Source organism: Podarcis liolepis, assembly GCF_965112155.1.
Source record: "Podarcis liolepis genome assembly, chromosome: 2".
Lineage (NCBI taxonomy): Eukaryota > Metazoa > Chordata > Lepidosauria > Squamata > Lacertidae > Podarcis > Podarcis liolepis.
Window position 1 is genome coordinate 18,122,007 of NC_139555.1, and position 26,784 is coordinate 18,148,790.

General features: G+C 43.3%; 1 long non-coding RNA gene across 2 annotated transcripts in view; it reads right to left on the bottom strand.

The window, feature by feature from the left end:
- Window positions 1-1,170: 1,170 nt before the first annotated feature.
- LOC310700676 overlaps window positions 1,171-26,784 on the bottom strand; it is a 44,962-nt gene continuing 19,348 nt past the window's right edge. The window contains exons 2-4 of one of the 2 annotated variants that reach the window (XR_014522700.1): window positions 24,346-24,429; window positions 23,195-23,436; window positions 1,171-1,185 (exon numbers count right to left, since the gene is read on the bottom strand). This is a non-coding gene — a long non-coding RNA (uncharacterized lncRNA). Of the gene's footprint in view, window positions 1,186-17,025; window positions 17,041-23,194; window positions 23,437-24,345; window positions 24,430-26,784 lie in introns of those variants that run through there. The other variant, XR_014522701.1, reaches the window with a different exon arrangement.

Here is a 26,784-nt window from a genome sequence, read left to right on the forward strand (position 1 = left end):
GGCTGTTTAAAGTGGTATGATACTGCTTGGAAGGTGTGAATGTGGCCTTACTCATTGATCGATAAAACTGTCTCATATTCAGATTTGTTTCTGTTGTCAGCAGAAGATGTTTTTAGCCAGGAGACAGTTGGGCCTCTGCAGTCACCAATCTCGCAGCAGATGCCTTGTGATAATTAAATGTTTCTGCAGTGCACCAGGTTGAGGGTGGGAGATTTGGAGGGATACGATGGGATTAAAAGGAATATTTTAAAAGCCAAAGCCTTGAGTCCTTTGAAGATAGTTCCTCAAGCCTTTGAAGCTTACATGCGTCCTAATGCAAGGCAATGTGTTTTTATGTTAAACTCGATGCTTTAATGTCTCCCATACCTAAAGGCTGATCCAGACAAAGCATTCTCCAATTGAATTTTGACCTTTGAAAAAAGCAATGCTGTATGATATATAGTCAAGATGTCGAGGATAAGAGTAGCTCTGCTGTAGGGGAAGCAGTCTCGGGAATCGTATTTGCCATTTGATAAGAATATGAATAAATCAAGGCGAGTTGGAAGACCAGCACAAGCAGTCAGAAAGGTTGGACACTGGCTGAAGGTCACAGGAGCCAATAGGGTCACTTGCCAGTCTGAACTGCCACCCATATATTTGCTCCTAGGCCTGGTTCCCATTCGTGGAAGCCAGCCAGGCATCTGCAACCACTGCCCTACCTTGTCTTGGCTCTGAGAAAAGATTTCCCCCTATAATTTTTATTAAATTTTCTGTTTTACATTTCTACATCATGGGTCATCATGAAAACGAGGGTGCGGGGCAGGATGGAAGAAGAGAAGGGCATTTTTCCTGTATAATCCACAACTGCACAAAGCGGCATGTGTTCGACTTTTTCCTGCAAAATAGAGATGCAAGAGTAGGGAGTGCTGTACAATGGAGGTTGGATCAGTGCCACAGGATTCCATTTTGGGATGCTGTCAGAGACTCACGGCTGTTGCCCAGGAGAGTATAAAGTCAAGGGAAGATTTCTTTCCGTTCTTTTTCTATTCAGTATTTACAGAGAGAGGCTACAGAACCCAGCCTCTTGGACAATAGCGTTGTCCTGGGTGAATCTCCACAGCCTGTCTCTCCCACTTCCTCATTCATCACTTTGATGGGTGCTGCTACGTGCCCTTTGTCTTTTTCTTATTATTGAAGTTTTTATCTCTACAAAATAACAGAAAGAAAGAAAGGTTTACACATATGTACATGTTAGTAACCTTTTATTGAGGGTGAAAGAGGAGAGCGCAAAATATGATCTGAAGCTTAACATCAAAAAAACGAAGATCATGGCCACTGGTCCCATCACCTCCTGGCAAATAGAAGGGGAAGAAATGGAGGCAGTGAGAAATTTTATTTTCTTGGGTTCCATGATTACTGCAGATGGTGACAGCAGCCACGAAATTAAAAGACGCCTGCTTCTTGGGAGAAAAGCAATGACAAACCTAGACAGCATCTTAAAAAGCAGAGACATCACCTTGCCAACAAAGGTCCGTATAGTTAAAGGTATGGTTTTCCCAGTAGTGATGTATGGAAGTGAGAGCTGGACCATAAAGAAGGCTGATCGGCAAAGAATTGATGCTTTTGAATTATGGTGCTGGAGGAGACTCTTGAGAGTCCCATGGACTGCAAGAAGATCAGACCTATCCATTCTGACGGAAATCAGCCCTGAGTGCTCACTGGAAGGACAGATCCTGAAGCTGAGACTCCAATACTTTGGCCACCTCATGAGAAGAGAAGACGAAGACTCCCTGGAAAAGACCCCGATGTTGGGAAAGATGGAGAGCACAAGGAAAAGGGGACGACAGAGGACGAGATGGTTGGATAGTGTTCTCGAAGCTACCAGCATGAGTTTGACCAAACTGTGGGAGGCAGTGGAAGACAGAAGTGCCTGGCGTGCTCTGGTCCATGGGGTCACGAAGAGTCGGATATGACTAAACAACTAAACAACAACAGTAGCAACAACAACATGTTAGTAACACAAAGCATCCCACCACTTCACACACACCCCACCACCATTGGTTTGACATAACTCGAAATGTGAGTTAAAATCTGACTTCCTTCCATCGTTGCTTAACCTTAATTCTATAACTTATCTTTACAATTGTGTTGTTATATTGTATTTAACAAATATTCTGATTTTACTTGCATTTGTAACCTTTTCCCCTTACAAACTTTGTTCTTTACATATCAATATTTCTGTACCGGAGCAGTGGTTTTTTTCATATATTCATTCGCGCAACTCCATTCCTTTATTAAATTTTGATTTGTTTGACCTCTAATAGCTGCTGTCATTTTGGCTAATTCAACAAATTCAATAAGTTTGATTTGCCAATCTATTATTGTGGGTATTTTGTCTCCCTTCCAGTTCTTTGCTATAAGAACTCTTGTGGCAGCGGTACATGCCCTTTGTCTTTGAGATCTTTGCTCTCCTACTTTTAAGGCTGGCCGGGTTCTGGGAGATGGAGGGTCTAGGATGCTTTCTAATGATACCGGGTCAGCCAGCTGCTGCTCCAGCTCTGCCTCCTCCTCTCCCATTATTTCCCAACTTTTCCCCTCATCCGCCTCTGAGCTCTGACCTCCCTCAAACCCCTGTTCTCAATCTATATTGTCTTCCTCTCCCTCCTCCCGGGAAGGGTCACGATGGGGAGGCGGTCTCCACCATTCCTCCTCTACCCAGTCCCTGACACCTAGTGAAGAAGAAGAAGAGGAGGAGGAGGAGGAGGTGGAGGAGGAGGAGGAGGAGGAGGAGTTTGGATTTGATATCCCACTTTATCACTACCCGAAGGAGTCTCAAAGTGGCTAACATTCCCCTTTCCCTTCTTCCCCCACAACAAACACACTGTGAGGTGAGTGAGGCTGAGAGACTTCAGAGAAGTGTGACTAGCCCAAGGGCCCCCATCAGCTGCATGTGGAGGAGCAGGGAATCGAACCCGGTTCGCCAGATTACGAGTCTACCGCTCTTAACCACTATACCACACTGGCTTCACACTAGTGAGTTTTACAGCTTAGTGGGGGTTTGAACTTGAGTCTCCCCACTCCTAGTCCAGCACTCTAACTGTTGCTCATGAGCCATGGCTCTCAGCTGAACTTCATGAGATATGGATTCACACCAACATCATTTTTTTCTTTTTTTAAAAAGGCATCTCTGAAAGAGCCCCAAAGGTATTTGCTAGGCAAGGGGCCAGAAAAAGGGATTCCTTTGGTAAGTAGCAAGAGGCTGGATATTTGCCACTAAACAGTGTACCAAGAGTCCCTAGAGTGTTTTTCACCTCTAAGAAGCAAATCCTTAGACAGAGAATTCAATGCTTAAAATAAAATTTAAAAAACTTGGGGGCGGGGGGAAATCCCACAGAGAATCTATGCATTTCATCCTGACTCTGTCTGGTCTACAATGCCTTTTCCATTGATCTAACGTCTCAACAAGATGATGATAGGTGGAGAAGTCAATACTATATCTTGCCAAGTAATCGTCAGCAGTGCAGGGTAACATTAAAAGATCCCGCACCTAAAATTCAATAAATGTTATAAATCCCCCTGAAAAATAAGGATGTTTGAAGCAGAGCCGCAGTTCGCAAGCAGAGATATAGGCTGCTTTCAGGGGGTGGGGGACTCATATGGCAGACGAGGAATTAAGATCCAGTTATTCTGGGTTTGGCACCTTCAGTTCCATACATTCCTGTTCTTTTCAGCTATGGGTATTCATCTCTATCCCACCACTTGTCATCTACACCAGTGGACAAAGCTTGAATGAATGTATTTGGGCTGCGTGTTTTTGTCCCTCCTCATAATCATTCCTCCCTGCCCTCCTCTGTCACTTAAAAAAAAAAAAAATCTCCAGAAGTGTGCAAGAGAAGTTGCAGACACACTCGCAGTGACCCCTCTCCAAAGAGCAAGGCCTGGTCTGTGAAGGTGAAACAACTGGACAGAATTTTATGGCTTACTGCCATCCCTGGGGTTGGACACAAGCAGGCATTGTGTTGGAAGGAAGTGCTTTGGGATAATGTGGATGAAGATTACATAAAAATATGTGGGTATTAGGAGATACATTCACTAAACTGGTGAATTTTCATGAAGACTTTTTTAAATGCATATGTAGGAACTTAACGGGGGGGGGGGACAAGGGGAAACAAAAATTAACAAATTCACCCATCCTTAGGCAAGCTGCAAAAAGCAATGGAAAGGGGTCCCAGAGATATATATAGAGAGGGAGAAGACAGATGGGATTTGAAGGTTTTACAGATCATGAGCAGGCTGCCGGGCAAGGTAAATAAACCAGGGAAACTAGGAAAGAAAGGAGTTGGGTTCGAATGAGAGGTCAATGTTGAGGGAAGGGTAAGGATTGGCAATAGGTAAGTAAAGGTAAAAAAAAAAGTTAAGGACCCCTGGACAGTTAAGTCCAGTCAAGGCGACTATGGAGTTGTGGTGCTCATCTCACTTTGAGGCTGAGGGAGCCGGCATTTGTCCACAGACAGTTTTTCCGGGTCATGTGGCTAGCATGACTAAGCCACTTCTGGCGAAACCAGAGCAGCGCATGGAAACGCTGTTTACCTTCCCACCGGAGTGGTACCTATTTATCTACTTGCACTTTGATGTGCTGTTGAACTGCTATGTTGGCAGGAGCTTGGACCGAGCAATGGGAGCTCACCCCGTCGCAGGGATTCGAATCGCCAACCTTCTGATTGGCAAGCCCAAGAGGCTCAGTGGTTTAGACCACAGCGCCACCTGCCCAATGGTGAGCCAGGTGAGAAAAAGGAAGAAGTACAGTGGAGGGGGAAGGGAACCCTGCACTGCAAAATATCCATTAGCGCTGTAGAAAGGGAGTGTAACACTATGGAAAATGAACCACTTGGTGGGTTCTGATATTAGAAGGGTATCTAAGCCCAAACAGTAGCTTACCTGGGGCTCTAAGAATTCTTGGGATCTTAGGGAGCACAGCTGTGGCACAGAGTAAATTTAAAATATAGGCTGACGTTTTGATGCCGATGGTGTCATGTCCCCCCCCCAAAAAAAAAAATATGTGTGTGTGTGAGCAGCACTATTTCTGCAATAAATTTGCAGCTGACATAAAAGAGGGGAGTGACGTCTTTGTGCTCCCCATGTTTTTGAGCACCCGTTTCTTTGAGCACCTGCTGCTTTAAGGGCGACGCTATAATCCAAGGGTGACACACGACTCAAAGTGAGACGGATTCAGCTCTGCTACACTTACCATGCTGCTTTCTGACACTAATTGTGTTATCACAAACTCTAATTCTATTTTTGTCCTCGCCGAGTGACTGAAATATTGAAAGACGCACGTTTGCTCTTAAAAGCGATTATGGGAATGGTAATGTTTTGCTGCTCTAAACGTGATTTAATGCAAGATGGAGTTTTGGGTGTGAAATAAAAGGAGCTTTGCTTGAACAACGACATGAAAGGGCTGATACCCAAGCTTTTTTCTTCCTTCTGAGGATTACCTGGAAGTGGTGCCCTCAGGCAACCGCTAACAGAACCTGTGCCCATAATCACCTGTGGAGCACCTGCATTATTTTGCTGTCCATTGTTGCAATTCCTTCATCTATATCAGGGGTCGGCAACGTGTGGCCCATGGGCTGGATGCGGCCCTCAAAGACCGTTTTACAGACCCACGAGCCGCCCCCAAACCAAGCCGCCTGCTTGGCAAGTCCCCCGCACACTAAACCAGTGCAGCGCTGGGACTCGCCGAGTGGCGATGGAAATGGCATCTGCACATGTGCAGATACCAGAAATCGCATGTGCGCATGTCCAGATGCCAGAAATTGCTTCTGTCCAGGTGCGATTTCCGGTGTCTGGGCATGCACAGAAGTGATTTCTGGCGCCGTGGACATGCGCAGATGCGATTTCTGGCATCACGCTGTGCCAGTCTGGCCCACGGATTATCTCCGTGGGAGTGATCTGGCCCATGGCTGGTAAACCTTGCTGACCCCTGGTCTACATCTTGAGAAATCATGAGTCCCATTCAGGCATTCATAAGGAAGGAAGAGTGTGTGCATGCGTGTGCTAGCTTCACCCACCCCATCCTCATCACATATTCCAGAGAGACTGCCTGAGATAGGGGGAGAGTCCTTGATTGTGGAATCCTATTTTTCTATGGTTCCAAACTGTGCCAGGAGCTCTCCTGTTGACTGATATTCTTTCCTGAATCTTCTCCTTTTTCTTCTTCTTTGGTGATCGCTTGTAGCTGAGTAAGATTGTCTTCCATGAACACGGTTTTAACAGTGAGTCCGTAAGTGACTGTGGAGGCCAATTCTGGATCCACACGTCCTTCCACGGTGGGGATGCAGGTTTCCAGATGGGAGTTGATCATGTGACCAGCATGACTAAACCGCTTCTGGAGCAACGGAACACTGTGACAGAAGCCAGAGCACATGGAAACACCATTTACCTTCCTGCCACAGCAGTACCTATTTATCTACTTGCACTGGCATGCTTTTGAACTGCTAGGTTGGCAGGAGCTGGGACAGAGCTATGGGAGCTCACCCCGTCACGGGGATTCGAACCACCGTATATACTCATACCACAGCCCTTCAGCTACAGTGTGTTCCCAGCCTCACAACTTGCTCTGCAAACCAGCAAGTCAAATTGTGATTCAACGGTTACTCTTTCTTCCCTTTGCATTCATGCTTCAGGTGGGCTGATTCTTCCTTTCTTCAGCTTATAAACAAAGAAACATATTTTAAAAGGTTGCAATGCTGCCTTGGGGACGTGGAAGCAGGTATGTTGAGGATGTGCTAAGAAGTGGCCAAGACGTCACTACCACAGTCTGTAATTTATATTGCCATGCTGGAAAGTTGGTTTCACAGCTTGGTCTTGGAGACAAAGAGATGCTCCTGTACCAAACACAATGAAGGCAATTCCAAACCATCCCTGCTGCTCTAATGCATAGGCAGGTAGTATGAATATGGAGGAATGACATGAGGCATTTAAATCCTGAACGTATCAGTGAAAACTCATGATACAGCTCTGTCTGAACCATTTTGCATACGTGTACTATCTGCTTAAATTGTGAGTGGAAGGCAGCCAGGAGTACTCCGTGAAGTTGAGTTTCCTAGCAATTTTGTCCATTGTAGCTTTAAGTGAAATTACTGGAAAATAGGTTGCTTCTCCCCTCCCCAGTATTTATGATCCATTCAGCTTGAGAAAGTACTCGAAATTTCCTTTGAGATTTACAGCTCAATTTCTAGACCCAAAGCACTTGGAATAAGTTCTGAGTAAGCATTAATCCTACACCAGGCTCTAAAAATCAAATGATAAATCTTTAAGCAAATAATATATATTTCCCACTCAATGGCTGTCAAGCGCAGGCATTTTTTTGCCAAGGGCTTAACATTGGAAAGGGATATGGCAGAACTTTCCCTCATCTATTCATGATTAGTTTTCTAATTTCATGTAAACTTCCAATTATTCTTTGTCTATGTGAGCACATTTTCCAAAGCTGAACATGCCAAATAATGGCAATTGGGTAAAGTTAAACTGTCACTCTTCTCTCTGATGAATTTACCCTCTGTTGGTCAGGTAAGCTGAGTCAGGGGAGTGGAGACCCCTGCATTGCTGCTCACATAAAGCAGACATTGGAGGGTTTCACCAGCAGGAGATGGTGCCAACAGGACAGACCATCTGGACTGTGAGTCCTGGAAAACCTGCTCCCTGCCTGGCAGGCCTTTTTCCACCTGACATTGGAGTGTGGTAGCTAAGTTGGCTGAACAGACACTTGGGTTGAGGTATTGTTTAGGGGGGTTTGTTTGGGGGTGGGTTCTGTTGCTATTTTTATTGCCCTGTTAAAAATGTTTTAAATTGATTTTAACTGCTTTTTACTCGTGTGTTTTTAAATTTGCTGTTTTTAAATAAAAGGGTGCAGGATGTGCCCGGGAAGAGCAAGGGCAACCCCAGTCGCAGTGGTTCAAGGCAAGGGGAGGTATGGTGTGGGGTTGGGAAATTGTGGTTCTCCTTGTTGGGATACTGCCAGGGAGACAAATTCCATCATGGCCCCACGTCGCCTCCGGACGTCCATCGATCTCCCGTAGACACTCAGTATCAGCAATTAGCGACACGAGCTCCAGAAATAGCTTGCTACATTCTGGAACTGATGCATGCTCTTATCAGCAGATAATGCACAACGAAAGATGCATGCAGGAGAGCATTTTTCATAAGTTTATTCTGCGTTAGTCAGAACAGAGAAAAACATGACTGCCTTCTTCAGTGTTGAGGCACCGAGAGAGAGAGAAACGAAAGCAACAGAAAGCATAAACATCCTGTTAACAGGAAATACGCAGACTCTGTGACTCACAAAAGCCTGCTCCCTTTTAAGGTGGAACGGAAATATCCTAACAGTCCTATCAGCCACCTTTAAGTCTGTGGCTGCTGATGCTGAATGCCAAGTTGGCTCTGAGTAAGACCTCCCTCATCCATGATCTGATTATGGATGAAAAGACCTACTTGGTCTTCATCGCTGAGACCTGGGTGGGTGAGCAGAGTGGAGTTGGTGATGGGGGGGATGCTGAATATGCTGTTTTGGTTGGGGCTGCTGGAGTGGCCATACCCAAGGGACCATCGGAGGGGGTCCTTCCAACAGCATGTTTGACCTGGCACCCAAGTGGGGGTCTCCATTTACTATTCCAACGGAAACTTCCCCAGAACCAGACATCTCTGAGGGTTTAGAATCCAGAACCTCTAACCTACCAGGGCTCCTCCCCTAGATCCTCCTGATCCAATTGCCCAAGCTGACCCATTCCTCCTCAAATGGTGACCACCCCTTCCATGGGACTCATGACAAGCAACTGTGTGTGCGCCCTGGTTGTGCGCATCCCATTCACATAAATAAGTGATGACTGTTGACATTTCTATTCCACCTTAAGGAACAGGGATGAGATTGTTGTGTGTCACATGTCTGTTTACATTCCAGCACAGTATTTTGTGTATAGCTTTTGCTTTTGCTGTTCTCTCTGAAACGACATGAGAGAGAGATTCAACATGTTTCTTTGTCCTGATTTATGTTTAATAATATGTAGCTGTTTAATAATATGTAGCTGTGACGCAGGTGGCGCTGTGGTTTAAAACCACAGAGCCTAGGACTTGCTGATCAGAAGGTTGGCAGTTCGAAACCCCGCGATGGGGTGAGCTCCCGTTGCTCTGTCCCTGCTCCTGCCAACCTGGCAGTTCAAAAGCACATCAAAGTGCAAGTAGATAAATAGGTACCGCTCCAGCGGGGAGGTAAACAGCGTTTCTGTGCACTGCTCTGGTTCGCCAGAAGCGGCTTAGTCATGCTGGCCACATGACCCGGAAGCTGTACGCCGGCTCCCTCTGCCAATAAAGCGAGATGAGCGCCGTAACCCCAGAGTCGGCAACAACTGGACCTCATGGTCAGGGATCCCTTTACCTAATATGTAGCTGTAGAATGACTTCACAAGCCTCACGCCTATTCTGTGTGCACAGTACACTCTGCTAATAGCGTGCCCTGGCTTTTGAAGTCTGGGTCACTGATTTACGTCAGAGCACAGGCCGATGGAAGGGAATAGCACAGCTAGGGCTTGCCAGCTGACCTCCCGGCCCTCTGCATGTCAACAATGACATATCTGGATATCTCTGCAGACAGCCATGGCCAACACATGGTTGTCACAAAAGACTCAATGCTGGCTCTGCTGCCAACATGGACATGTGCTATGCATCAGTAACACATGAATAGTGCCACAGGCGGAGGTTTGTATCTCTTCACAAAACCTCCCGCTCAATGCTTTCCATCCATTCACCTCTGAGCCACTGACAAAATTGGAGGCAAGTATCATTAGTGTTTAGACTATTTATGGTTTGTACTCTAGTCAATGTTTTCATTTACTATGCTCTAGAAATGATTAATTCAGCTGCATCTTGTGCGCTATTCATATGCACAGTAATTACAGTGTATGTGGAAATTAAAAAGAATGCCACATACTCAGTTATCAGATTAAAACATTTTTATTGCCAAATTTTCTTTGTTTTCCTTTTCAAAAACAGATTTGAAATGCCACCATGAAATTAGTAAATGATTCACGAGAGAGGCATTATGCTTAAATTCCTTTTTTAAAAAATGCAAAATGACCTTTTTCATTCATTTTTGTTCATTTGTAGGGGGTATCAGTTTGTGTGCCTATAGACGTTCAAACAGCTGTCTTAATTCTGAATGGTTATTATGTTATGGTCTCTCTATAGCCATGATCTGAGCCAATCGTGATCAACAAGAGAACCGCATTGAAATTGCTTGCCAAGATAACAAAATGATTTTGGTATTCAGGGCTCAGAATAAAATGTCAGGTCTTAACTGCGAACGTGATCAAATTATTCTGTTAACATACAGTATCCCACCCCACCCTCAGTATATTTTATCACTTAAAGGAACATGTTTAATATATCCCCGCTCTCTTTTACACATATGTTTTTGATGAAATTAACACATGAAATATGTGTTTGCATTAATCATCTCCGATAGTTTTAAAATCCCTAACCTCATCAATTTCACACAAAGAATTATAGTTTAAAACAATGCAAACATATAATGTTCAGTATTGACTCCAATAAAAAGGTAAAGGTAAAAGACCCCTGGCCATTAAGTCCAGTCGCGAATGACTCTGGGGTTGCAGCGCTCATCTCGCTTTACTGGCCGAGGGAGCCGACATTTGTCCGCAGACAGTTTTTCTGTGTTATGTGGCCAGCATGACTAAGCCGCTTCTGGCGAAACCAGAGCAGCTCACAGAAACACTGTTTACCTTCCCACCGGATTACCTCACCCCGTCGCAGGGATTCGAATTGCCCAGGGGGCATGGCACCACCCGCGAGGGGCGTGGCGCACGTCGGAGGGGGGGTGCATGGCAAGTGGCGGTTTACCTCACCCCAGGTCTCCAGGTACAGCTAGGAATAGCCTTTGTCTGAAATCCTAGAGAGAGGCTGCCAATCAGTGTAGACAGTACTGCTCTAGATGGACCAATGGTCTGACTCTGTATAAGGCAGCTTCCTCTACCATTCACAACTCAGTGTTTCATAATTATGTTTGACTGGATAGTCCAGCAATAATAATTATAATAATTGTGAGCTGATAAATTACTTTCACTTATTTAGATGACTATATTGGAGTCAATATATGTCAATATATATATATATATATGGAGTCAATGGGACGCGGGTGGTGCTGTGCTCTGAACCACTGAGCCTAGGGCTTGCCGATCAGAAGGTTGACGATTCACATCCCTGCAACGGGGTGAGGTAAACTGGTGGGAAGTGGTGGGACAGGGTGAGGTGAGATTAAAGGTCCAGAAAGTACAAAACCTTAGCTGCTGCTACACACACACACACACACACACACACACACACACACACTTGCTGAATCCAGTGACAACCTGAATCTCCCTCTCCCCACTTGATGGAAGATGGCATGATCCCTTAAGGGCAAAATAGATTGTAGGGAAGACCTCTGAAGCCCTTTGTCTTCAGGCAGCCCATCATTCTTTCTGCAAATCCATCAACTACGCCATTAACTGCAGCATATGAATGGGAGCCAGAAAATTGCAGCCAAATGGCTATATCAAGAGCAGACTCCCACCTCCCCGTTCCCCATTCATTCTGCAGAATGCAATTTTGCTTTCCAGAGTTATGCTTTCATTACAGATTATTTCCTACAAGGACCAGGCGCTGCTACACACCTGTCCAGCCTAAAGTACAAAAGACAGAACCAAGTGTTACGGCTTTACAGCAACATTTGCCAACTTAGTGCCCTCCAATTGTTTTGGACTACAGCTTCCATGATCAGCCCCAGCTTGGGAATCTGCTCTATGGAAGCAAAAATGTTTCCCTTCAGCTTGACTTATATTAGGTAGGAATTTTTCGCGTGCCATAACAGAAGGGAACACATTATTGACTAATGTAGCTCTCTGACATTGAGCCCAGAATCCATTTCAGATATGTCTCTGATCATGGATGAGCTAGGATTTCCCCCGCTCCCTCTGTATATTGGCTGAAGAGAGTGCTTCTCACTGTGCCTTTGAAGAATTCCTTGACATTGAGCAACAATGTCAATACAGTCCCTGCAAATGTGGAACTGGTCAGCAGCTCTTACAGATCTGGTGGCATAGCTTCTGGACAGGTTTCTGTCCTGGTGCTTTGTCTTGTGCAAGTTAAATAACGAGGATCAAGAGGAACTCACTTGCACTTTATAGCAGCTTAACAGTCTTTCCAAAACCGCCATTTTCCTAATCAGCTCTGTACGTTTTGTATTTTGCTGGCTTCAGAGGCACGAGAAAAATCTGTGCACCAATACAGTTTTTCTTTGACACCCACCCCCAGAGCAGGTCTGCACCTGAGTTTAGTAGATGTGGCTTTTTGTTAGTGTGCTGTGAAATATTACTGTGGCTTGCATGTCAAAACATGGCTCATCTATGGCATTCTCTGCATTAGGAGGAACATCATTCAGAGGTCAAGGTGGAGTTGCAGCAACAATTTGTCATAGCTCACATGGATTCTTGGCATTCTGAACTCCACTCTGACTTCATCCACCCTTGATATGCACCACTTTAGCGCTTTGCAAATCTGAAACATTGACATTTCAAATCTAAAACTGAAATAATGAAAATACTGAAAGCGGGTCCCCCCCCTTGCATCTAATCAATGTTTTCCTGGCAGCTGTACAGTTTCCAGAATCTGTCTGAGCTCAGATCTGATTGGGAGTCAGAATTCAAATTACTTCCATGCTTGCACATGAGTCACATTTATTTGGTGTCCAGTCAGTGGCATAGCAAGGGGGGCACAGGGGCAGTTGCCCCAGGCACAAAATTGTTAGGGGCGCAACATTTCAACAGCCAGTGCCATCTCAATACAACTTTGTGCTTCTGTCGCTGGGCTCCATTGAAAACGGCTTCTCCGTGCAAACCCAGGAAGTGACCTCTCCAGACCACATAATGACTCTTCTTTTCCTATCTCTGCAGCTGCAGATGAATGCATATGCATACTCCACCCATTTCCCTCCCTCTAACCCCACTCCATGCAGCCCCGGGAACTGGCAACGCACGCTATGCCACTGTGTCCAGTGCTGTTTCGATAAAATCTGCCAGAGAATCCATATACAACATGCTCCCATGTGCACTGTAGTGCCACAAAGCTGTGGCCTGTGCCAAATAGCTAACCTTGTTCTCTTTAGGTATTTTTATCACTACTACTTAACCGTTATTTTTATTCTCTCTGAGTTTGGAGTTGGTGGTGTTGGACCTCTGGAGTGCTATTTTTGCTTCGAGGAGAGGGAGTACATATAACAAAGAATTCCTTCATTCAGCCCTACACTTTCCTATATTCCGCACTTTTATTTTCCCAAAAGGAGAGCAATATCTTTATGAGCAAAACAACATCTTTACGAGTCTCCTGCAAATAAGCACTAAAAAATGTGAAAGGAAAGAGCTAAAAACTCTTATCTTTGTGAGATAATTCAGGGTCAGCATAGTACCAGATCTTCCCAATGTATATCTGTCAGGGAACTCAGAGCGAGAGGTGAAGGGGAGGCTCACAGATGATGCTGGCGAAGGACCCAGCAGCAGGGGGAGAAACAGCTCAGTAGAGGGGGAAGCTAATCAGCGCAACACCAGGGAGAAAAGGGGGCAGATGGGGGAATCGGAGAGAGGGCTCCAGGACTCTTCACTGGACATCAGTGAGGAGAGCCCAGGTCCTCCGCTACCCACACCCTCCCTGCGCAGAAGACTCCCGTGCAGTGAGAGGAGGAGGAGACTGGGTCTCAAACAACTTTTATGTTGGAAGAGGTTCAAGAAACACCCACTGACAGATTCTGCCAGCGATTGAGGCAGCCGCGATGAGCAAGGGCTGTGCAGTCAGAAAGGTTTAACAAGGCAAATCAGCCTAGAGAGGCACCAGTTTATGCACAAGTAACTCATAGCCATTACAATATCCAGCAACTGATTAGTTGTGCATGACCCTCTTCCGCTGCCGAGACTCAACGTTCTTCCAGATTTCATGTTATCTAATTGATTCTGTCCTGGAAATTTCATGCTATATAATTCTTTCCCAACTTGAATTAAATCAAGCTCCCACTCGGTTAATGTAACGCCGATGAATGTATTGGACAATGAAACATCTTGTGTTGGCACAGTGTACCTTGTCAATTTGACACGTTAACAAAATGTACCGCAGCCGCCGGAAATGAGTAGTCAACACTTCAACGTCCTCAAACACAACAGGAGAACATTCTCAACACTCCATTCAAGCATCTAGAATATTCCGTTTCGATGAGTTTTTCAAAACTTGCTGGGTGCCTTAACCTCCCCTGTCGCACTGACTGAAGTGGCTTTATTTCAACGTGCTAACTTACTCCTCATAGACAAGCTAACTGAGAATTTCTTGAAGGCAAACACACACACACAAAAACAAAATATACGTTGCCTATCAAAGTGGAGGTGGGAAACATATTTCAAATATCGCTGCCAGAGAGACCAATAACTGAGTGACTAGTAAATTCCAGATCAGCCATTGCACATGCCACTACAACACGAGAGTGTCTCGGTCAGCTAAATCTATTGAGCATCAATTGTACAGAAACAACAATCATCTGGGGAAATTTGACTTGCGGCACTGCATCCTAAGGAGTGCAACGCCTCAAAAATAGGAATTTCCCCTTGCATTGTGGAATATCCTTTCCTCTGCCATACATAAAATGTACTATTCAGTTTGCACATTTGGAGCACTCCCAGAACCTCCTTGTACCAACCCTATTATTACTGAATTCCTCTTTTATAATACTGTTTTGCTGTTTTTTTTGTCGTATTTCTGTTTTTATGCTTTTTAAAAATGTCGTATTTTGCACAATGTTTAGAGATTATTGGAATAATAATAATAATAATAATAATAATAATAATAATAATAATAATAATTTATTTATACCCCGCCCATCTGGCTGGGTTTCCCCAGCCACTCTGGGCAGCTTCCAACAAAACACTAAAATACAATAACCTATTAAACATTAAAAGCTTCCCTAAACAGGGCTGCCTTTAGAAGTCTTCTAAAAGTTTGGTAGTTATTTTTCTCTTTGACATCTGGTGGGAGGGCGTTCCACAGGGCAGGTGCCACTACCGAGAAGGCCCTGTAACTTGGCTTCTCGCAGCGAGGGAACCACCAGAAGGCCCTCGGCTCTGGACCTCAGTGTCCGGGCAGAACGATGGATTAAGTGGTTTGGAGAGGTGTTGAATGAATGAAAAACAGAAAAAATTCTGTATCAATCTCTCTCAAATGTTTTGAACTTGTATCCACCATTACATTTGGGGGGGATCCCTCAACCCAGCAATATCCATAATCACACTGGTGGAATGCAGAGATCTTCAGATAACTGGGAAGGGCTGTAGCTTTTCTATGCAGAATATCCTAGTTTCATGTCTGGCACATTCAGTTTAAAAAAGAATTAGGTGGCACAGGGGATAGGAACAACCCCTGCCTGAAAATCTGACATTTTAGCAAAAAGAATGGCACAAGGGAGGAAAGTATGTGGAGAGAGATAAATACACTGCATGCATGTGCCAATCTGCTGCTTTAGTTTGCAGTCTCTGCAGTGGCATTTTGTAAAAGAAGACAAAAAAAGGGGACAAACTATATGTACATCAATCTTAAGTGTTCCTTGATCCTGAGAATAGTCTCCTGAAGTTGGATCCCCTTCCTGAGAATCTCGTCCTACCCCATTCAAATTGGAAATGAGTGATAATGCAATGACTCGATATCAGCACTGGATAGCTCAGTTGGTTAGAGCATGGTGCTGATAGCAACAAGGTTGTGGGTTTGATCCCCGTATGGGGCAGTTGCATATGTTGCATTAGATCAGGCTTCCTCAACCTCGGCCTTCCAGATATTTTTGGCCTACAACTCCCATGATCCCTAGCTAGCAGGACCAGTGATCAGGGATGATGGGAATTGTAGTCTCAAAACATCTGGAGGGCCGAGGTTGAGGAAGCCTGCACTAGATGATGCTCAGGGTCCCTTCCAACTCTTTGATTCTATGGCCCATCAATGGGAGTGGATACTTTTTGCATTCAAAAGGCTTCACTACCTGGCACCTCTGTTTGAGGATCTCAGGTAACAGGATACCCACTGGAGACCTCTGAAAGAGTCTGTGAGTCAGAGCATATGAATACAGTGGTACCTCGGGTTACAGACACTTCAGATTACAGACGCTTCAGGTTACAGACTCCGCTAACCCAGAAATAGTACCTCAGGTTAACAACTTTGCTTCAGGATGAGAACAGAAATCATTTGGCGGCAGCGCAGTGGCAGCGGGAGGCCCCGTTAGCTAGAGTGGTACCTCAGGTTAGGAACAGTTTCAGGTTAAGAACGGACCTCCAGAACGAATTAAGTTCTTAACCTGAGGTACCACTGTATAGTGGATGTGCCATCTCATTGTAAAATGGTTCCATGAGTTTATGAGTTGCCATCAATTTGAGTTGAATTAATTTTAATGAAATGATTTTAGAATGTTGTATTATTTTATTGTTGTTAGCCGCCCTGAGCCCGGCTTCTGCTGGGGAGAGCGGGATATAAATAATTTTATTATTATTATTATTATTATTATTATTATTAGGCTGCTTGAGTTCCTTGGTCTAGCATTTTCTTCTTTAAAAGAAATCTTTCCGAAGTTCATCTGTCTATATCTATCTGTCTGTCTGTCTGTCTATCATTTATTGGGATGTGGGTGTGGCACTGTGGTCTAAACCAGGGGTCCTTTACCTTTACCTTTTTTATCTATCATCTATCTATCTAATCATCTAACCTATGCAAGGAGGTATAAAAATAGGTGTTCATGGCCCCCTTTCTTCCAAACCGGCAGGCTTCTCAGGAGATATGAGTCTTTTCAACAATTTAGACAGAGATTGAGTTCTTTCCATGTAAAGATCAGGCATCAATCCTGCCTGTAGAGCTCACACATTTTCTCCTGACTCCCGCCCAAGATTTCAATTCACTTCAAACACTGGGAGTAAATCTCACTGTGGCAAGAATATCCTGAGGGGACAGAGAAATTCAAATTGCAAAGTTGCTTTAGGGTTTCTTGTTCCACATTTACAATGGAATCATTTTGCTGAGTAAGTCATGGATATCAAGCTTAATTCTTAGAAAGAACCAGGTTCCCCTTTGTGGAATTGCCTTTCACTTTCAACTGGCGGGCATGAGAAAAATTGCTGTAAGACTAAAACCTCCATTAAGTTAAGATACCTAAAGATCAAGGTAAGAAAGTCCAAGGCAAAACCTCACCTGAGCAGAACCTGTGTGGTTGTCTAGGAAAGTGGTTTCAAGCACTCTGATAGATAGATAAAAGGTAAAGGTAAAGCGACCCCTGACCATTAGGTCCAGTCGTGACCGACTCTGGGGTTGCGGCGCTCATCTCGCTTTGTTGGCCAAGGGAGCCAGTTTACAGCTTCCGGGTCATGTGGCCAGCATGACTAAGCTGCTTCTAGCGAACCAGAGCAGAGCACAGAAACACCGTTTACCTTCCCACCTATTTATCTACTTGCACTTTGACGTGCTTTCGAACTGCTAGGTTGGCAGGAGCAGGGACCAAGCAACAGGAGCTCACCCCATCACAGGGATTCGAACCGCCGACCTTCTGATCAGCAAGTCCTAGGCTCTGTGGTTTAACCCACAGCGCCACCCGCGTCCCTTAGATAGATAGATAGATGATAGATAGATTCAAATAACAAATTAAGGGAACTGTAAATAACCAAATCCAGAACAAATGGGCAGCTGATGATTGGTGTGGGGGGTGGGGGGGTGTATGATATGCAATGTCCAGACAATTTATATTAAAAAGCATTTTACTTTCCTAAACATTTGACTGAGATGAATATATTTATAATCTCACGCCTATTCACTTACTCGCCTTATAGAAAGTTCATGCACCATGTTTCTCCCTATTATTGTTTAGGGATCTTCCTCTCTCTGTTTCCCTTCAAACAGATCACACTGGCACACACTGTCCTCAGTATGGTTTGTGTTTTAATGAAAACCTGCCAAATCAGACTTCCCAAACCAGTGCATGCACCCAAAAACAGCTGCTTTTTTAAAAATTGTCCTTCTTTAGAATTTTTGATGCAGATCTCCAGCCACAAAATGTGCACAAGGTGTAATTTAGGGGAAGATGCATATAAGAATATATCTAATGGTGCCAAAATGCATTATGTTGGGGGGAAACAGCTTGCAATTTTTTTTGCAAAATTGCATGCAGAAATGTGTACCATTTGCAGAGCTGTGCATTAAAATGAGTCTGCATTTCCATGCAAACTTTTAAAAGAAAAATTGACAATTGGATGAGGAACTAGGGCAAAGCGAAGATTGGGGTAAAATGAGAAATGGAGAGAAACTGAAATGGATAGCTTCACTCATCCATAATCTGAATGAGCTCCTGGTGGTCCATTCACACATGCAAACCATTTAGGGAGTGCAGTGCCCATTTCTTCAGAACTACAGAATTGTGACTCTGGTCTTGCTCCACCCGATGGAATTGCTTGTGTTCATTGTGACACAAAGAGGGAGTTCACCTCCCTCGCCACCAAACTTAAATGACTGTGAATTAGTGTGTGATGCCTAAGTGCTAAAGTAAAGAAGATGCCAGAAAGTCCCTGAAATTAAGGGACAAATAACTTCTCTAGACTGTGCTCAGTAGTCAACTGGAAGTAAGTACCCAAAGTGGAGGTGGAAAGAATTTAAAGTCCCTACCAGAGAAGTATGGCAAATTAAGTTGACTGACTATGCTGAAATGGCAAAAATGACCGGAAAGCTCAGAAACTAGGATGACCAAAACTTTAATAAGGAATGGGGGGGGAGAGAGAATTATAATTTATGTAGAAGACCACTGTAAGCAGTTGAAAACACTAGCAGGGCAGCAATAACACTTGTAATAAGAACTATGGATATAATGGAGTTACCCAAAAAAACCTTGGACTTTTGAAATAAGATGCAGTAGAAAAAGGGTAACAATAGAACCAATAGAGGGGAAGGAGGAATCTTTGAACTGTGGATTTGTTGTGGTATGATTATATTTATAAATCTGTAAAACCAAATAAAAATTATTTTGAAAAAGAAAGAAAAAGTAAGTACCCAAAGTAGGCCCTTTCCCCTGAATTGTAAACAGGGCAGAGATTGCCAAGTCTTCGCACAATCACTTCCTTTTGGCTTTATTTGCTCAAAGTATCTACAGTGAATTCTGCCCTCTTCATTTTCCATTAGAAAGATTAATAATAGGGAGCTTAGCAACAATGGCTATATTGCCATCACATGACAGAGTCTTGGCAGCGGTTAAGGTCAATCTGCAATAAGCGTAGATTGAACGTCGTTAACTTTCTGACACATTTGCCTCTGGAGCTGAGTGCTAGATGGCTTGCCAAAGGTCTTCTCCCCCAAATAAAAAAAAAGAAATGTCTAATAGAGATATTGAACAAAACTGGATAAGAGGCCACAAGATCAGGACTTTGGATTGCATACTTTTCACGGGTGAAAAGTAAACCTCAAATCATCTTCATACATACAGTAAAACCCCTGCGAACGTCCGCCTCCTCTAGCGTTCATCACGGCAAACGTCCGCGGCAAACCCGGAAGTACCGGAGTGGATTACTTCTGGGTTTGCCGCTCACGCATGCACAGAAGTACTAAATTGCGCTTTGCACATGTGCAGAAGCGCAAAACCGCTCTGCGCACCTGCACAGAAGTGACACTTTGTCCTGTGTCGTTTTCAGGTTGAGGCGGGGCCTCTGGAATGGATCCCCGCCTTAAAACCCGAGGTTCCACTGTACTGTGATTTTTCAGTATCAACTAAAGCTGCAGACCTTTGGTCTTATTCCCAGAGAGTTGAAGGTGGACCCAAAAGGCCCTTGGTTTAATCCAGTAGAGCTCTTTTTAGGTTCTAAAAATGAACATAATAATAATAATAATAATAATAATAATAATAATAATAATAATAAATTTTATTTATATCCTGCCCTCCCCAGCCGAAGCCGGGCTCAGGGCGGCTAACAACAATCAAATAATCAAACAATCGAACATATGGAACTACCCTATTTTTTGCTCCATAAGACGCACGTGACCATAAGACGCACCTAGTTTTTAGAAGAGGAAAACAAGAAAAAAATATTCTGAATGAAACAGTAGATGTATGATTTTTGTGGTTCATGCTGTGGTCGCCTCCAGAAACCAAACCAATTTGGTACTTGCCTTAAGGCTTGCCTTGGGCTGACAGAATTATAATTAGCAGAAGTCTCTAATAACAAATGACTGAAGTGCTTCCTCCTGTTGCCTGTCGTGTTACTATGGCCATTGAAAACACACAAAAACCAGCACATATTTTTCATTAAACACTTGTACGGAAGATTGTGCCACTGGCATAATAACTCGAGGCTGTTCCTGACATAAGATGGCAGAGTTGTTTAATATGGTGCTTCAAATTACAGATCGGGTGTGTGTAACACAAAACTTGACATTATTCAATTCACTTTCAGTATAATAATTTCTTACCTTTTGACATCCCATCCTTACATCCGTGATATTCCTGTTGTATTCCTTTATCTTTTACCATAACTGCCATTTATTTTCTATTGTATTATAACATATTACAATCATTTATTTATTCTCCTTCTCTTCCGTGTTATTGACTATAATTTTTTTGTCAAATAGTCTGAAGAGAACCTCCACTCTTCGACAAAGTTTCCCTTTTTTATCTCTTCTTTTTGTTGTCGACTTCACCATATCTGCATAGTCCATTAATTTAAAATCCATTCTTCTTTGGTTGGGACTTCTTTTTTCCACTTGTGCGCATATAGGATTCTGGCTGTGCTAGTAGCATACAGAAACAACTTAACCATCTCTTTTTACCATCTATATCTCATTTTCATATAATGTTCCTTTATTGCATAGCAAGCTGTACATGTAATATCTATTTTCCACAACTAAAAATACATATTTAAAAAAACAATAATAATTATAGCTTTCCACTGTAAGCTTGATGATACAATGATATTATTTACCCAGTGTGTGTTTTTTAAAAGATTTGAGATATCATCTGCCTGCAAAAAACCCATGTGGCCAGAGTACTAACAAACAAGAGATTAGGTCAAGAATTTACCTCTTTAGATATATAAAAAAAGGAATTGTTATTTATATAAACCCCAAATTAGAGGCTAAACAGGTCTTTAAAGATGAAGAAGACAGAATACTAGGAGTAAAGATAACAAGAGGAAGGGAACAAATAGAAGTTGTAGGAATCTACGCTCTAAATGGTAACAAAACAAAGTACTTTAAAGAAGTAGAGGAGAGATTATTAGATTACATACATGATGAGATCATCCTAATGGGTGAGCTAAACGGGGTTGCTTCACTGGAGCTAGACAGAACAGAAAGAGTCAGGAAATCTAGGAAAGGGAGACTGCTGCATTCAATTTTCCAAATGGCAGAAAACTTAAATTTAAGGGATACATGGAGATATAAAAATCCAAACAGGAATCAGTATACACATTTTTCAGTAGCTAAACAATCAGCTGGAAGAATTGATGGTATATGGGTAACAAATAATTTAATAATTTAATAATTACAAATAATTTTAAAACAAATAATTTAATAATTTAAAATACACAAAGTAAAGATCCAGCCAAAAATATTAACAGATCATAATGCAATAGTTTTGAAATTAAGGAATAAAGGGAAAATAAACAAAAGGTGGAGACTGAACAATAATTTATTTAACGATGAAGAGATAGTTAACAGAGCACAAAAAGCACTAAAAGAATTTTTTAAAATAAATAAAATACAAGACACTGACATTAGAATTTAATGGGACACAAGAAAAATCTTTATAAGAGGATTTTATATACAGCAAACGTGAGATATAAAAGAATACAAGAAGAAAAATTAGAACAAATAAGAAAAGAGATATCGCTAAATGAAAAATAATAGCTAAAGAACCAAAAAATAAGGATGCAATACATAAGATGAAAGTATTACAAGCCCAGATCTCATCAATATTAGAATATGCGATTGAAAATAATATAAAATGGATGCGACAAATATCAAGTGATTGGGTGGTGAGAAATGCTATCTCTAGGACATGTGCTATGAATTATAAATGCTGTTGGTACTTCCATGCTCAAGCTGCCCTAAGGATAATTTTCCTTTTGGTCATTGAACTCATATTGCACTCCTTGCAAGAAATTAAAACTATTTGTTAACCCTGTGGATGGGAAAGGAACCTGTCCTCCGAGATTGTCCTGTATGCAATGCCAAACTTGTAGTTTATGCAATGTGATGCCCATGCAAATACCGTTACACAGGAAAAGCAGTTAAATGTTGGAATAGGTGAGCAAATGGACAAAATGTAGGACCGTTGCTAGTATAATGTGGTGAGTGGAAGAAAGAGAGAGAGAGAGAGAGAGAGAGAGAGAGAGAGAGAGAGAAAGAAAGAAAGAAAGAAAGAAAGAAAGAAAGAAAGAAAGAAAGAAAGAAAGAAAGAAAGAAATCCCACAGTGTAAGATTTCTGGGCTAGAATAAATGCATAGGCCTTCAGTCGTGTACCCACATAACCTCAGAGTATGCCCCATTGAACCAGAATTCTTTTAGAAAAGTACAGTGGTGTAAGCTGGATTCATAGCAAATGAGCTAAACGTAACACCCTGTAGAAATGAGACAAGCTAGTCATCACGATTAAAGTCCATTAATTTCAATGGGAACCAAGATCAGCTCACTGAACCCAATTGGGCTTAATGAATCCCTTCATTTCACTGCACTAGGATCTGTCTGCAGCTATTTTCAACTGGTCTGCTTGACAGACTTAAAAGCTCAGTTGATGCAAGTCTTCAGTTTGAGTGCAAAAATTACATTTTTTTAACTTGCCTACTTATCTTCAGCTCATACACACAGTGGGTTGTCCCCTTTTCTGACTTTCCTGAGAATTAGACTTATTTTGATGAATAGCTTTTCTAAGGTTTTTGGGTGACATTCAACTAAGTTTTACTTAGAGTAGAAAATGACTTCAGTTAGGTCCATTAACTTCAATGGGTCTACTCTTAAGTTAAACTTCATAGAATACAACCCTTTAGACTTCTGGTCTAATACTGGGGGGTGGGGGTCCACAAGAGTTTTTCTAAAGGACTCTAATCTGTAACTAGTTAATGATTACCTGTTGATAAACTGAGAGTGAACCTTTAATCATGTGATGAAGGCACTGAGTTGCAAATTCGCCATCTTGAAAGGGTGGTGGTTGTTAGTCTTCCTCCGAACATGACAAGCATGCGATAATGGCTCCCCAAAAGCAGAATCGAGAGACAGAGACCTCTGCTTATAGGTCTGATTGGATCATTTCATATTTTGTAAGATGCTGAGCCTGTGCTGGACAGCAGATGTACACTTGATGTTTTAGATCTGTTATGAAGAAAGTTCTGCTAGTAAAATTTGAATGAAGTTTCCACAGGCCTGGACAATGTTGAATTTCTGAAGGAGTCAGTTCTTATGCTTCCAGTAGCTTCAAACTGTGCGATATTTAATATCTGCAACACATACTCCCCTTATTAAAGACAGAGGTGGTAGGGCCAAATGATAGTGAAATGACTAAAACCACCTTGTAAGTCGCTGGCTAAGCTGAGATTTGACTTCTGTCCTTCACATTTTAAGCAGGTAACTATTATGCAACACCAGCCTTTTTGGAACAGGCAAAAGTTCTATTTTCATATATATGGGCTCTAGACCTATGCAGTGGCTGAACAAGAAGGAACAGTTGGCCCTATATTGATTTAGCATTCTCAAAGGAGTGATTTTTTAATGCAGGCCATATGGTGGCTACAGCTGTGTATAATCTGCCTTTGCTTTCTCAACCTTTGCTAGGATACATGCATTAGTGTATTGGCGTACCAGTTTTGAAGCTGGTAGAATGCCATTTTGTGTGAGAAACCTGGACATAAACTGCCAGGAAGACATTTCAAAGGATCAAGTGGGCAGCCATAGCTCACATTTTCTGCAAGGGTTGTGGTTGTTGTTGTTAAAAAACAAGGCTTTAAATTGAGGAGCTTTAGCCAATGCATCTGCAAATATAGGTCAAAAAATAAAAATAAAAATGTTAAATCTAGCACTCTTGGGCATGAGAAGAATTAGCTTATGATCTAGGAAGAACTCCACCCCCCACCCCCCCAAAGGAGATGAATCCTGTACTGAAAACCTGTGACAGGATGGAAAATAAGAGCGGGCAGAGTATTGAAGGATTAAAGGCAAGCTGAACTAAATGCCACCCAAATGCCAACAACAAACAATTTCTAACATTCTCAAAGCAGAACTTACATGAGTGAGGCAGTGAAAGCAGAGCATATCCTTTTAAATCTTCACCAAAACAAGCACTGTGATCACATATTCTCCAACATTTCCCTGATGAAAATAGGGACGTCGTATTACATGATGATGATTATGATGATTTTACTTTTCATACCCCACTCATCTGACTGGGTTGCCCCAACCACTCTGGGCAATTTCCAACATATATAAAAACACAATACAAACCATTAAACATAAAAACCCCCTTCTCTATACAGCAGTGTTTTTCAACCACTGTTCCGCGGCACACTAGTGTGCCACGAGATGTTGCCTGGTGTGCCGCGAGATGTTGCCTGGAGGGAGGCGGGCGAGTCGGGTGGCGAGAGGCGGGGCGGCGGCGGCGAGGAGAGGCCGCCCAGCGCGGGGCTCTCGCCGTCTGCCTGCCTAGCTGCCTGCGAGCTCGGCGGGCAGCGCCTCCGTCCGCAGCGCCCGCCTCGCGGCTCTCATTCCCTGCCCCTGCCAAAGCTCACCCAGCCAAGCCGCGCTCTCCTTCCTGCCTCGCTTTGCTGCCTCCTCCCCCCCCCACCCCCAAAGCTTGGAGGTTCCCCGGCAAGGGGGAGGGAAAAAAATTGAAACTTACACTTTCGTGCGTCCCTCCCGGCGTGACGCTGCACGCTGACGTCACAGGGCTGTAATGGTGGTGTGCCTCGAGATTTTTTTCATCAAACAAGTGTGCCTTTGCCCAAAAAAAGGTTGGGAAACACTGCTATACAGGACTGCCTTCAGATGGCTCCAGGATCAGATAACTCCATACCCTCCAACATTTCTTTGATGCAAATTGGGATGTCCTAAGGAAAAGCAGGACATTCCAGGATCAAATCAGAAACTGGGAAAGCTTCTGAAAATATGGGACTTTCTCTGGAAAATAGGGATATTTGGAGGGTCTGTGATCGGAGAGTGTTTGGTGAGATTCTTGCCCTGGATTGGAAGCTACAGCTCTCAATAAGCAAATTCCAGCTCTCCCCCTTCTCCTGGCTTTACACGGTATTGTTTATATTTTTTTCTATCAATCTGGAGGTGGGCTGTCTGTCTTAGATTACATGGAACGGGTTAACCCCCCCCCCCCCCGATAACCTTGGAGGGGCATCACCTGGGAGGAACTGTGCTGTGGTCCGAATACACCTTCCTGTATTTGGGATTTGGACAAACCGCTCGAACAACCCTAGTAAAAAAGTGAAGGTAAAGGACCCCTGGATGGTTAAGTCCAGTCAAAGGTGACTATGGGGTGTGGCGCTCATCTCACTTTTCAAGGCAAGGGAGCCAGCGTTTGTCCACAGACAGCTTTCTGGGTCATGTGGCCAGCATGACTAAACCGCTTCTGGTGCAACGGAACCTGTGACGGAAACCAGAGCGCATGAAAACACCGTTAACCTTCCCACTGCAGCAGTAGCTATTTATCTACTTTTACTGGTGTGCTTTCAAACTGCCAAGTTGGCAGAAGCTGGGGCAGAACAGCAGGAGCTCACCACCGTCGTGGGGATTCCAACCAGCAACCTTCCGATCAGCAAGCCCAAGAGGCTCATTGGTTTAGACCACAGCGCCACCTGCGTCCCACTAGTAAAGACCTGACAATAAGTCAATTGAATAGTTTCACAATATGTTTGCCTATGGCTTTCAAAAAATGTTACTAGTTTTATTCAAAGGAATGTTTGCTTTTTTCCCTTCATGATTTCTGAAATATCCTGAGCTATCTGTTTTGAGTTTCTGCAAAATGCCCGTGGTGTCACCAGTGAAGGATGACCGGCTCACACATGACAATGGAATGTGGTACTTGCAGGTTGAAACAGTGTGCAGCTTTCTTGAGCATGTCCGCAAGCATTCAGATACTCATGTTTCCTTTTTGCACTTTATGTATCCCTTGTAGGAAGCACCAGGGTAAACATGACTATAAAAGTGTGAATCAGCCCACGGAGAACCGGAGCTGGTGGGAATACAGAACTGTGATTGTTTCTTTCTCACCCCCCCATGCAAACAATGCTCTGACATTTCCATTAGACTGCTGCGTGTTTGTGAAGCCAGGAGCATTAAATTTTTCACATTTGACAATTCAGTGTGCAGCGTGTGGTATTTTTTCTCCCTTGAGCAAATCAACGCAGGCTAATTTTTCTTTTATTTTTTTGAAAACCCGAACGAGCCCTTTATCTCTATTCCTCAAATGCCACACTTGCTCCAGTAATTCATGACACCTGTGTGTTCTGCAGTCCTGGTCGCTTCAGTCCCAAGGAACGCTGTGTTCCAAACTGGGTGTCCGCTCCTCGTTTTATTTGTTGCTGGCTCTTTTTTTGTACAGTGATAAATGCTTGGTAGGAGTCAGAGTCCATCAACCTCTGTGTCTGCCACCATCAATCACTGGCCTGACTTGGTGTAGCAGTTCTTACCCTTTGCCTCAGAGCTCTTAAAAGAACGTAA